The sequence below is a fragment of the Sus scrofa genome, chromosome 7 (genome assembly GCF_000003025.6).
Source record: "Sus scrofa isolate TJ Tabasco breed Duroc chromosome 7, Sscrofa11.1, whole genome shotgun sequence".
Taxonomy (NCBI): Eukaryota; Metazoa; Chordata; class Mammalia; order Artiodactyla; family Suidae; genus Sus; species Sus scrofa.
In genome coordinates this window covers 2,141,764-2,153,085 of record NC_010449.5, presented here as the reverse complement: position 1 = coordinate 2,153,085, position 11,322 = coordinate 2,141,764, and the positions used below count along the sequence as shown (strand labels likewise).

The 11,322-nt window shown below is 55.9% G+C and overlaps 1 long non-coding RNA gene across 1 annotated transcript; it reads right to left on the bottom strand.

The window, feature by feature from the left end:
* LOC110261763 lies at nucleotides 830–4,188 on the bottom strand. The gene is made up of 3 exons (XR_002346235.1): nucleotides 3,989–4,188; nucleotides 2,827–3,456; nucleotides 830–2,550 (listed from the first exon to the last, which is right to left on the bottom strand). It is a non-coding gene; the product is annotated as an uncharacterized LOC110261763 (long non-coding RNA).

Genomic DNA, 11,322 nt, shown 5'->3' with positions numbered 1-11,322 from the left:
TGGCTATTCCAAAGGCCGGAATTAGATGCTGGTTCGGATGCTGGCAGAGCTAATTGTGGGATTAGAAAAATGCCCTTATCCCCAACAGGAATTGTGATGCTTCCTATTTTTTAATGTAAAACAGGCATCAAACATAATTCACAGTCATTGTTGATGCCCTGGTACATTTCAGAGACCCATTTAAGATAAGCGAGTCTCAAATGCCTGATGAGTCTGGTTTGAAAACCTCTGTGGAATGAATGCGCTGTAATGTATTCAGAGCGTTTGAAATCCAGGCCCTGCTTTGCTATTTGTTTTCATTTTTGCCATCATGCACAGAGGTGCACGTTCACGTAACTAGGGCATCCGCCACAGGATATGCTCTTCCTGGCCATTAATTCCAATGCTCGTTTTCTAGCTCGACTCAGAAGAGCAGAGAGGTTGCAGGACAAGCCCCCGAAATGTCTATTGTGAGCCACGTGCAGTGTGGTGGGCAGAGGCCAAGGGGCGTGGCAGGGTGTGTGTGCAAAGGAGCGTGACAGAGATGCGTGTGCTCAGCATCAGATAACGGTCCACAGACACTGAGGAGAGACATTGAAATCGGCAGACATAACAGAGAAGTGCTTTTTAAAAAATAGATACACACGGCCGAAACTCAAATCAAGTGAGAAAGTTTGATTGAAAAATCTGTGTGTTAAAATGTCATTCTCGGTGTTCCTGCTGTAGCTCAGCAGGTTAAGAACCTGACATAGTGTCTGTGGGACGACGGTTTGATCCCTCAGCGGGTCAAGGATCTGGCGTTGCTGAAAAGCACGGCGTAGGTCGCAGATGCCGCTCAGATCGGGGGTGGTCGTGTTTGTGGTGTAGCCCGGCAGCCACAGCTCCGATTTGACCCCTAGCCCAGGAACTTCTATACGCCACAGATGCGGCCCTAAAAAGAAAACAAACAGAAAAAAAGAGTCATTCTCCCACTTCTAGTTGAGTGGTTCCTGATGGGTTTCTCCAGCATTCTCTACGCATATGTGAATGTATTTAATTTTCCCCCAATTAGGAGGAACGCTAACTGCGGGTTCCACTCCGGATGTCTTACAACCCGCCCTAGGCGTTTGTGTAACCCTCAGATAATTCGAAGAGGTAAATATTGTCATCATCCCATTTTACAGATGCAGAAACTGAGGCAGGCACACACTGAGTTAAGGTGCCCAAGCGAGTGCAGAGGCAGATTTGAACCTGGCAGGGCTGGGGCGCACACACCCCACCCTTGCCCCTCAGCCAGAGAGAAGCCTCCACAGAACTTCTGTTCTCCCAAAGGCAAGAAGCTATTTCAAAACTGAATAAACCACTGCTCCCCAGGTCCTAGAAGAGAGGCCAGGAGGTCCCTGGAACACGCAGAACAGGTGGCAGAAGGGCCCTGGGGCCATCCGTGCTGTGGTGGCAAGGAAGCCCGGGCTGCTCTGAGGCAGGTCCAGGTTCTGGAAGAAAAACCAGTTCAACACGCTGGTCCCGTCGTCTCGGCCGAGACAGATCCGAGACGGCCAGAGCATCAGGGCCTTGTCGCCCGGCACCCGTGCGGCCTCTCGTGCCGCAGGTGCAGAGTGAACGGATGCCCTGGGAGAGATGGGACCGCTCACCGATCTGGTCAAAGAACCACTGACGCCCACTGTGGACCAGGTGCTGGGCTAGAACGCTGTGGAGACGGGGAAGGGAGTAAACAGGACACATGTCTGCCGCCAGGAGTCTCCCCTTTCGAGAACACAGGCAGGCAGATGCACTGCACACGACAAGTGACAACGGTCACTGCAGGGGCCCCCGAGCCCGGTCCCTGTGACTCCAGGGAGTTGCAGATAAAGGTGGGAAACAAGCCCCACCTGGTTGATTCATCGGAACAGAAGGCGTGGGTGGGGTCAGGGGAACAAGTGGGCCGCGATGGAAACAGACGTGCTTGGTCTTTGTCTTGGTTCCTGGCAGAGAGCTCCCAGGATCCTCTGCGTCTCCTGCGTCACAGGAGTGCCTTCTGCTCTTTGTAATGAGCCCCCTTGACCACGCCTGCGTGATGCCAGCAAGGCGACCCCGGGTCCCTAGAAAGCTCTGGCGTGGCTGGTGCACAGAGCAGTCCCCAATGGTTAGAGGGCGGAGGCCTCAGCCCCATGCTCTGACCTCCTGATGACCTTGCCCCATGTCCCCTGAACCCAAATCTCCATGTCATCCACTGAGCCACGACAGGAACTCCTCCCCTGTCTCTCGAAGAGTGTTGTTTACTTCTCATTGTCCCCTTGCCTGGAGTCCTGCTAAGCAGGTTCCTGAAAGACAGGGGACCTAAATGAAACTGCACGGGATTGACTGTGTCACCAGGTACTTAGTTCTGGACCCAAATTCCCCAGATCGAACCTTGAAATGTCTTCCTAGAGTTTCCTCATAAATAGAGGCTCTGTAGGCAAAGGCAGTTACCCACATGTGATGGCAAATACCAAGAGAAGGGGCAGGTGCCTGAGGACCAGAGACGTTTCCGAACGTGGGTTCCCAGCGGCTCCAGTGCATTCTTGGGGCAGGGGGCGGTGATGCAGATGAAACCTGCACACAAAGGGCACAGAGAAACTTGACCCAGACTGATGGGTTTCCACCAACCAGACCCCAGGCCCCAGACCCAGCAGAGGGTCTTAGCGACCAGGAAATATTCGTCCCCTGAGGCCTGAGGCCACGGACTGTCCCTGCATCCCTGAGATTCTGAGAGATGAGTATCCATCAGAGACGCCAGCAGCGGACTTAAGACCAGGACGCCAGGAGGAAGTCAGGAGACAAAGCGGACAGCACCCAGCCTGGCCTTTATTTCTCCAGAGAAGAACTTACCGGTCCTTTCGAGAAACAGGTCAGGGAGCACACATCCCGCAGTCACTACTGGTCAGAAACAGCGTTGTAAAAATAGCTGAGAAATGGTTAGGAAACTGCAGCTCGTTCACCCACAAGGTTGCACTGCCTCTTCTCAACTGATTCCTGCTGAACTAAAGTGCACATCTTCGAGATAGAAACACGAAAGAAACAGCACACACAACAATAGAACAAGATTGACCAGCTGGACCGCATTAAAGTTTAATGCTTCCTTGTAAAAGGCTCTGTAAACGGAGTTAAAGCCAGTCCCAGCAACAAAAGCCACCCCAGACTGGGAGGAAGTGCCAGGCTGGCAGGGGACAGCGTGAGACCTCGGGAGCCCCTAACTCCCCCAAAACCACTGTTTCTCAGAACGAACCACCTAAACCTTCACCAAGAGGGAAATGGATGAAGAAACTTAACACATTCTCAGGAAAGGCGCTGAAGCAGGACACAAGAAAATTGAGTAAAAATGCAAATTGCAGAAAACCACACGAAAGTGGTATTGATTTAAAAGACCCAAATCCCCACCACATATCGGTCACTTACAGCAACACGTGTGAAAACACAGAGCCATGGAAGGAGGAGACGGCCGGGCTGAGAAGCGGGATTCTGCTGGGCAGGGAGAGGGCAGGGCAGGGCTGGCGGTCAGAGCGAACTTGAAAAACCACCACCAGAGCCCCCCACATGCCTAAAAGCTGGGTGGCCTGTGCCGACGTTATCTTCTGTACTTTTCTGAAGGTTCGAAACATTTCAGAGAGAGGGAGACCCTTCCAGGGGTCGGGATCGGGGCCACCCTTTGCTGCTCAGAGGGGCCGGCCACCCGCAGCTCAGAACTGCGGGTCCTCAGGCCCTGCCCAGCGAGGAAGGTTTCGGATCTGCGCTTTAAGGATCCCTGGGTGATTCCAACGTGGAGGTTCCCACTGCCTCTCCCTGCTGCCCTGCCCGTCTCGCCCTCACGCCTCGAGTTCTGTGAGGGTCGCCTTGTTAGGTCAGGGCTTCCGTGGATGCTCTACTCCTGCTCTTCTCACACCCTCCGGCCCCACTGCCGGCGGCCGCGGGACTGCGACTTGGCCTCCGTGCCCGCCATCCATGGCCCGCGGCGTCAGGGTCAAGGAAGGGTCTACGATGGGACAGAACGCACCTTTTTCGATGCCACTCAGGCCATCGTCCACCCTCACACTCTTCATCCAGGGAGGGGACGCCCGGCTCTGGAGCAGGTTCATGCATGGAATTTTCCTCCGTCTTCGAAAGCTGTAAATCTAAAGGAAGCCGGTTGACTTTAAACCTGTCCCCATTGGAGTTCCCGTCGTGGCGCGGTGGTTAACGAATCCGACTAGGAACCATGAGGTTGTGGGTTCGATCCCTGGCCTTGCTCTGTGGGTTGAGGATCTGGCGTTGCTGTGCTGTGGTGTAGGCCGGCGGCTGCAGCTCTGATTGGACCCCTAGCCTGGGAACCTCCATATGCTGTGGGTGCGGCCCTAGAAAAGATAAAAAAATAAAAAATAAACGTGTCCCCATTTATTGCAAAGTGTAGGTTTAACACGTCGCAGCTACGTGCTGCTTCTTAGGGCGCCTCTCAGTCACTTGAGGTGAAAAATCTCCGTTTGAGGACCCATCTTCCCAGACGTCTTGGCCCCTCCGATGGCCTGAGGGAAGAGGCGACCTCCTCCGCAGCTGAAGGCTCATCGCGGGCGCATAATTCAGGCCCACGGGCCCCAGGTGAAGGGCTGCTGCTCTAGGTCGACTCGGCCGCAAACGCCGCCTGGACTTTCCCCCGCGTCCTGGGAACGAGGCGGGTCCGTGGACAGCCCTCCCTTCACGGGCCCCTTTCCCAGCAACCCCATTTCTCGTGCTACAGAACCAGTCCCAGCAACACCTGAAAATCGTGACCCCCTGAAAAGCTCTCACCATCGCTGGCTGACAGAGTGATGCTTTGAAGTGTGAGTGCGTTCCACGGGCTCCCCTCCACACCCCCACTGGTCTAGGAGACAGGAGGCGGCCGTGGGAACCAGCCCTTACTGGACGGAGGCAGCTACGGGGACCAAACAGTATTTTATCAAGTGGCTTTCATTTTCTTTAGAAGAAAGGCCTTGGAAACAGTCCGCAAAGCAGGGGAAATACTGTTTGCAGCAGCGTCTAACACCCACGTGGTTTGTGGGTGATAAGCAGGGACCTGGGAAGGAACAAGGAGGGAGGGGAAGCAGGCGAGGAGCCTGCATCCAAGGCCTCACCGCCCCCAGACGGGGTTCCCTCGCCGCAAAGACAGCCCGCACCCACCCCTCTGAGCGGCGGGTCCCTCCAGGAGAAACACCTGCTGCCAGCAGGGTCATTCTTCCTGCCATTCAGTCACCGTACCTGTGAGTGTTCGGTCGATGACAATAATGTCATGAGGATTTGCCCCTTACCTGTGTCAGTCTATGTTTTAACTATGTTGCCAGAAAGAAGGAGGAGCTTCATACTCCAATCAGGCCACAGCCCCCGACACGGCCACACAGCCCCTGACGTCCACACAGCCCCCCCCAGGCCACACAGCCCCAGACAACCACCCACAGAAACCAGCCCCATGTGGCTGCAAACTGGTGCCGAGCCTCAGAGCCTGGGCTGTTTGTTGCCTCATTAGTGTCTCGATGTTTGTGAAATGACTCTGTGACCAGAAGCCAGCCCCTCCGGGGCACTGAACAAGTCCTGAGTCTTGAGAAAGGCTTAGACGTTTCCAGCAGAGTGAGGTTCATAGGAGGGGCCAGCGTTTCCAGGAGAGCTGGAACATCCACACAGGAGAGAAAGTGAAACTCTGGATGAGTTGCATTTTTATTTGGGGTTTTAATTTACCTTCAATTTTTTGCATTTTTTTTTTTTACAGCTGCACCTGCGGTACATGTAAGTTCCCAGGCTAGGGGTCAAATCAGAGCTGCCACTGCCGGCCTACACCACAGCCACAGCAACGGGGGATCTGAGCTGCATCTGTGGCCTACACCACAGCTTGCAGTGGATGCTTAACCCACTGAGCAAGGCCAGGGATCGAGCCCACATCCTCACGGAGACAACACAGAGTCCTTAACCTGCTGAGCCACCACGGGAACTCCTGCACTGATGTTTTTTCAAAGAAGCCAACTTCACCAGAATAATCAAGGGAGGGGTGGTGAAAGCTGCCTCATGGCTAGTTGGCTAAATGAGTTGGTGCCATCTGGAGAGTCACGGGGGCCCTTGGGGGCAGCTGTTTGGCCTGGTTTTATTCATCCCTTCATTCCCCATTGATTAAGCCCCTACTAGGTTCAAAATATGAAGGTACACAGTGGAATCTTCAGAGAGCTTCGGGTTTCAGGGAGCAGCTCCAAGAGAACTTACCTGATGACACGCAATCGATTTGTTTCCAGAGACGAGGCTGGCGGGCAGTCAGGGAAAGTGCCCTATTGATTGTGTGTCGGTGGTTTTACCATCGACCCTAGTTGTTTGGCACCAGCGCACTTTCCCGGGAGCGGCACTGAGCTGTGTTAACTGGGAATCAGAGCTCAGCTCCAGGCCGGGTCGGCCTCCCATGAGAGCTTCAGCTCAGGTCGAAGAAGTCACTTCCCTGGCTTCCTCGTGCACCCGGAAGGGGAGGAGTTAGTGATTCTTTTTTTTTTTTTTTTTTTTTTTTTGGCTTTTTTGGCTTTTTTGGCTTTTTAGGGCCACACCGTAGCATATGGAGGCTCCCAGGCTAGGGGTTGAATCGGAGCTATAGCTGCCGGCCTACACCACAGCCACAGCCAGATCCGAGCCACGTCTGTGACCTACACCACAGCTCAAGGCAATGCTGGATCCTTAACCCACTGAGTGAGGCCAGGGATGGAACCCGCACCCTCATGGATCCTGGTCGGATTCGTTTTTGCTGCGCCACCACGGGAACTCCGAGAAGTTATTGATTCTTCGTTGTCTTGGGAGAACACCAGCCGTGGCGCACAGCCACACACACAGACAAACTTGCCCTGGACGAGCTACGTCTTCCCTCTCCCGTTTCCAGAAGCTGCCCTGACCCCAAAGCAGCTCTGAAAGCCCCCGAAAGCACGTTCCTCCTCGTCTGCCTGGGGCAGAGGGACCAGCGAGCACTCTTTGCAAAGCTTCCTAGCGGCCTTAATTCGTGCGTTCGTACTTGGGTTTAATGCAAAACAGTTTCTAGCAACAGAGCACCTCAAACAGTGAGGTCCAGCTGCAGTGTAGTCACTGCTGGACGGGACGGAGGAACAGCGTTGAGTCCGGATCCCGTGGGGCTTGGAGACTAGAAGGGGGAGGGGAGCCAGGAGCCATCGTCCCTCCCGACCTGACCCCAGCAGGTGGGTCTGCAGCTCCTCGTGCTCCCCTTCAGCTGTGGGCAAAGGTGCTTTGATGGGGAAGCAGCAGGACGTCACCCCGAGGTCGCCTTCGCTGGGGGACCCACAGGCTTTCTCCTTTGAACGGGAAGAAGCTCACGATCGGAGCAGAGAGACCCCAGGGAACAGGACACTTTTGACTCCGGAGTCCTTTCATCCCGCCACTTAGGAAGCGAGGACCCACGAGAGGGGTGATTTAAATTCTGCCCCAGGTCCTCCCGGGGTTTGGACGCGGCGCCACCCTCGTTAGGTGAAAACGCGAGGGATAAATGCTCGGGCGGGACCACGAGGGAAGACGGGACGCTCCTCAGCGGCTCGGCCTGGCCTGTCACTGTCACCGTCCCCAGGAGGAGGCCTCGGCTCTGCGAAAGTCCCCTGTGCCGAAGGGCATCACAGCCGCAGAGTCGCCCCCCCCCCCAACGCCTTCACCGCCAACCGCCTTTCAAGCCTCCCGTGACACTTCCCAGTGTCATCGCTGAACTTGGTGGCAATGGACGTTGGGCCACTTAAAGTCGAGAGTGTAGGAACATTTCCTGGAGTTCCCGTCGTGGCACAGTGGCTAACGAATCCGACTAGGAACCATGAGGTTGTGGGTTCGATCCCTGGCCTTGCTCAGTGGGTTCAGGATCCGGCTTGCTCCGACTGTGGTGTGGGCCGGCAGCTGTAGCTCCGATTAGAGCCCCAGCCTGGGAACCTCCATATGCTGCGGGAGCAGCCCTAGAAAAGGCAAAAAGACAATACATAAAAACGTAAAAAGAATCAATAAATAATAAAAAAAAGAGAGAACATTTCCTCACAACTGAGACGATTCAAGGAACGCTCTGCAGACGCCAAAGGCGATGTCAGGAAAGGAGGCCGACAGGCTTGAACGACAGCAGCGCTCGCCTCACGGCCCTTTGTCCTCTGTGGGAAGAGGAGAGATGCAGACACACCCGTTCTCCCGGTTGAAAAATGTGTTTCTCTAAGTAAGAGTCTCGTCTGAGACAGGGCATTAAGGTCGGGGGTTTTTGTTTGTTCTGTTTTTGGTGTGTGTTTTTTTTGAAATGAACTCCGAGGGGAAAACAGGTAAAAACATAAAATAGATTCATAGGCAAAGGGTCTGCCCCGCAGAAAGCTCCCCGCAGCCCAGCCGTGGTTCCAGAGAGGCTGAGCGGCTGCCGCCCAGCCCCGTGTCCCCTGCGGGCTTTCCTGAGCATCTCCCGCCGGCAGACACAGGGAAGACACAGAATTGGATACCCCTGAGACTTTTCCGTGGGAGAACATTCCTGAACCCAAACAAAGGGGAATGAGGCGAGATTCTGAGGAGCCCAGGGCTCTGTTTTGTTCATCCCGGAAGGGCTGAGGCTGAAGCGACTCCCAGACTGGAGGATCCCTCGCCGGAGCCTCGGAGCTCGGAAGTGTCCCCAGGAGGGCATGGGAGACAGTGCTGGCCTGAGGGTCTCTAAGTAGGCATTTTCATCTAGGGAGGCAAACTGGGGTCCCCGAGGTCACCGTGTCGGGGCAGAGGGGAGGCTGCTCCAGGAGCAAAGGCATTCACAGCTCAAGGAGGCCACTGGGCACGCCTCCTGCTTAGAGGACCCGAGAGGCCGCAGCAGCATGTGGCTGGGGCGGGCGGGCCCGTCCTGGGACCAGCCTGTCATGGGGTTGGCCTGTCCGCTGTTGGACCCCAGGGGCTCCCTGCTTCTGAGCACTTTCCAGCCAGAGTGGTCTGGCATGAGAGCCGCCTGAGCTTCAGTTCTGAGTCCTGGTTTGGGTACCGCGTGACTGTGGGCGGTCACCCAACGCCTTCAGCGCCCGCTCTCCTTACCTGCACAAGAGCCTTGCAGGTGTGCGGGGACTTCCAGTGAGGTACTCGTGGAAGGGGTGGGTACCTGGGATGGCTGTTGAGCTTGTCAGGCGTCATTTTTCTGGTTCTGTCAAAGATGCAGACATGGTGTTTGCAGCAGGACAGACAGGCAGGATGCGGAGGGGCCGGGGTTGGGCGTTAGCCCCACCAGGGGCTCAAATCCAGGCAGGGAGTCCTGGCCGGGCTGCCCCTGGGTGGGGACAGGACGGGTGGACGGCGATGCCCCCCGGGTGTGGCAGTCCTCTGCTCTTGGTGATGGGGCCTTGGCCCGGATGGAGGACCAGCTGGCCTGCCCCTGGGCCCAGGGGCCACCAGGGACGCAGGATGATCCACAGAGGTCGGGGCCATAAACAGCTGCTACCAGGAAGTCTGACCGCAGGCAGCAAACTCCAGCTCTGAGTCTGCTGGCAGTGGCTGCAGAATTGCTTAGCTGAGCTAATGCAGTGATGTGTCCGGGGGTTCCAGCCTCTTCTCTGCCTGGTCGATGCTGGAGTCTGATCCCTGGTTTGTGGGGGTGGGGGATCATCATGTCAGCTGGAGTCCCGATGCCCACTGCCGAGGGCCCTGGGTGATGCTGGGTGTTGTCTGCTTGTTCCCACCTCCAAGCTCCCTGCTCGCGCGATCTCACGTGTTCCTCATCGCAGCCCCAGCTCACAGGCGATCGGCAGGGGTTACGATTGTTCCCACTTTACTGATGAGGAAAGTGAGGTTCACAGAGGCAACGAGACCCGTTCAAGCTCATGTGGCAGAAGGCTGCGGGGCCTGGACCAAGAGGCAGGAGGCCCGACCCCAGAGGCTCCGCTCTGCACGACTGGATCCCGCCAAGTGTTTGGGGGGCTTGAGACTCTCATCCTCCTGGACTGAGGCTTGGAAGCCTGGAAGCCGACCCGGAAGAGAAAACAGATGGTGGGGGTCCTCACTGCCCCCCTTGCTCTGTCAGCTGAAGGGGAACCAGATGCCCAGGGCTCCCAGGAACCCATGAACAAGGCTTCACAGAAAAGCCTCCCCTTGGGACTGATGGAATGAAAGCCCATAGAAGCCAGCTCTTTCCCAGCCCTCCCACCAGCAGCGGTCACCAGGGCCCTGTGGGGTCTGGGCAAAGCACCCCTGTAGCCAGGGGACCTGGGGAGGTCCTGCACTCCAGTCACCTGATGCCAGCCAGGCGGACAGCACGCCACACCTGCTCTAGGGCACAGCAGAGTTTCGTCCGTGGGCTCACTGGTGTGTTGTGGGTGGACGTTCCCTCTTACTTACTTTCTGAATCATCCCGAAAAGGGACCCTTGAAAGCCTCCCCTATTTTTTCTCTCAAGTGAAGGGCCCTGAGTGACACCGATACATTTAAAAATCTACAATTTGGACGACATTTCTGCCAAGCGCAGAAAAGGGCATTGCTGCTCCCGCTGCGATAGCTACTCTCAGGGATCCTGCTCACTCCCCCTTGGGCCTGTGGTTCAGGCCACGCCAAGGGCACCAGCCTGCGAGTGACAGAACCTGGCCGGCCAGAGCCTCACACCCAGGATCCATAGCGATGGGCTCGAAAAGAGCCCGAGAGCCGCCAGCCACAGTCAGAGCCAGCGGGACCGGCTGGGCTGTGGTTGGAGCTTTGAGAGAAAATCTTCCTCCTTCTGTGGGAGCTGCCAAGGAAAGGGGGCAGTGGCGCCTGAGAACAAAGTTAACAGAAAAGAAGGCAACCCCCCAGGGGGTGGAGACACACCTGGATCCAGCCATGTCCAAAGCCACAGCACCCTTGGTCTGATTACATAAGCTCGTGGGTAGTAAAGACCTTCCCGCCACTTTTTTTCTGCATTAAGTCAGTTTGCCTTGAGCTTCTATAGCTTTTAGGTGAAAAAAAAAAAAATACGAATACACTTGCAGTATTGGTAATTTCCTGTAGACGTCTTGCTGTGGAGGCACGTGTGAGACCCTGGGAGGCTGCCTAGGTAAGTCTGTTTCCAGATATGGACGCATAGTAGTCACTTCGGCTCCGACGCACCAGACAGCATCTTTGGTGCCGTCTCCCCATTGTCGCTTGTGTCCTCGAAGAATACAAGCATTATTCCAGCCTCCTAAGAATGCAGGCTCTCCCACGTGACTCGCGGTACAACCCCCAACGCCACGCCTCGACAGTGACCCAAGAGAAACGAAAACCTGTGTCTACACAAAGAACCGCGTGTGAGGGTCAAAGCAGCTGTCCTCAAGCTGGACACCACCCAAAGGCCCCGAATAGGGGGATGGACGCCACGTCCTGCTGCATGGGCACCAGGGAACCCATCAGCAATACA